The following is a 2,407-nucleotide window of genomic DNA, read 5'->3' as shown; positions in this document are numbered from 1 at the left end:
TTATTTTGAGAGACAGAGTACATGCTCATGCACTTGGGGGAGGGGCAGAGAGAGAGGGAGAGAGAGAGAGAATCTCAGGCTCCACACTGTCAGCAAAGAGTCCTAATGCGGGGCTCAAACTCACGAACCGTGAGTTCATGACCTGAGCTGAAATCAAGAGCTGGTCGCTCAACCAACTGAGCCTCCCCGGAGCCCCTACCATACTCTTAATACATGCCAGGCACCACCTGACCTCCAGAAATTTACAAAGCAGTTAAAGGGATAAGGCACAAGTGGTAGCAGGTGATTTGGGAATTGACCATACTAGTGTAAAATCCACCCATGCAACTTACATGGTCTAACTCATAATGGATCACCTTTATTTTTGAAAAGTCACGTGTTGCCTAAATAGTTGGACAATCTTGCAATATTGCAATATAACATGCAGCTGCCAAAACTTTTGTCTGAGCGTCAGTATTTGTCAGGTCAAAACAAGTGATCAAAAAAACTATCTGAAATAAGCTGGTCACAAAAAGGCAAATTCCACTCATATGTGGTACCTAGAGTAGTCAAATTCACAAAGGAAATAGAATGGGAGGGGGCTGGGGAGAGGGGGAAATGGGAGATGTTTAATGGGTATAGCGTTTCGGTTTTGAAAGATGAAAAGAGTTCTGGAGGTCGGTTGCGCAACAGTGGGAATGTACTTAATACCACTAAACTGCACACTTAGAAAGGAGCGAGATGGCAGATTTTATGTCATGTATATTTTTTTACCACAATTTAAAGAAAAAAATCAAAAAAACCCTCACAAAAACCAATTGGTTATCTACTAAGCAGTCATGGGAGAAACTGCAAACATTATAGAGGTCCAGCTGTGCTGGGCAATTTCCCAGCATCGTCTCATTTAATTCTCCCAACAACCCCGGGGGGGGGGGGGTAGGTGTTAATGGACCTATGTTGCAGGTGGAGAAACTAAGTAACTTGCCCAGAGTCATGTAAACTGGGATTTCAGTCTGCTTGTCTTTCTCCTGCATCCTCATGCCTGGTAATTAATGGTGCAGGTGTGAGACGAATCTGATTTCCATCGAGTACCATCTCAAGTATTCTCTAAGGTTGAAATGCTCTTATTAAAAATGACACAAGGACACAGTTACTTAACTAGAATATAAAATTCCTAGGAACATTCACTGGCTTCTCCAGCTAAGGTTTATCTTACTAAACAATTAGGGCTTTAACTTCTTCCCCCCACCTTTCTTTTCTCATTCTTGGTTTCTTTCATTATTAATGTCTACATTACAGTCCCACAGAGCAGTACAATCCATGTTGCGGTAACTTAATTAAATTTGGCCCTGCCTGTACCATTTCATTCAGAAAAGGCTGGGAAAGATCTGTAAGGGCCAAAGGATAGGCCCCGCCCATCACTGCTCTGACACGGGCCCTGGATGATGTCATATGAGAAGTCATTTCCTGCTTGGTCCTTATCTGTAATGCTGACCAAATTAATAGCTTTACTTCCTTTACTTGTGTGTAATGGAATTTGGAAATAAAAGTAAAATCACTTCCTATTGGGGTTTATACTTAAGTCCTTTAAAGTTCATGTACTTGGATGCTTCTTCGTCTCTGGAGACCATGAGGTTGTTTGAGGTAGGAAAAGGACAAGCCATAAAATATGCCATGCTGAAATTCAGTGAGAGTCATGGTTTACCTACTGTCTATGTTCTGCTGAATGTATTTCCAACTCACAAACGTGCTGAGGATTTGGAAGGAGTAAAACCTGACTCATACGAGCATGGAAGTTTTAACATTAATTAAAAGGCATGGCTGTTATAAACTAAATCATCTCCTGTGGCTCTTTGATGATATCCTCTGCAGCAGAGGACAATGCTAAGAGCACCGGATTTATATTCCCATTTTGGCAGGAGAATCTGGAGCTGATTAACCCAAGGCAGACAGACCATGGCACCAAGTGACAAAGGATGTATGTGAAAATGTAAACTGTCAAACATATTCCTTCAGGATCCCTGTCCCATAAGGAGAGATAGTGGTGCCTGAATCTGGGGACCAGACTGGGTGGCCTCTGAGTTTACATTTAATCAGTTATAAATGTCCATATTTAGATGGCTGTATAATCAATGGTCAAAGTAGCAAATCAATCTTAACCGAAAACCAGTTATCTTCTTTATCCCTTTTTATTATCACAAATTCTTCCCTTTGTCCCGCAGAACGTATTCATTCATTGTCAAATGACAAAATAGGGTTCTTTTTATGCAAAAGATTGAGAGTGACATTTGCCATCCAGAATGAATAGCCTTGAGAATGAAAATAGACTATGGACTCTCTACTTTTAAATAGAACCTGTGTCTTTATTATTTCCCTTATCAACAGGAAGCAGATATACAGTGGACAGAAACTGATGCAAGGCAACAAG

Source organism: Panthera tigris, chromosome A1 (genome assembly GCF_018350195.1).
Source record: "Panthera tigris isolate Pti1 chromosome A1, P.tigris_Pti1_mat1.1, whole genome shotgun sequence".
Lineage (NCBI taxonomy): Eukaryota > Metazoa > Chordata > Mammalia > Carnivora > Felidae > Panthera > Panthera tigris.
The sequence above is the reverse complement of the archived record's forward strand: the minus strand, read 5'-3'. Positions refer to the sequence as shown.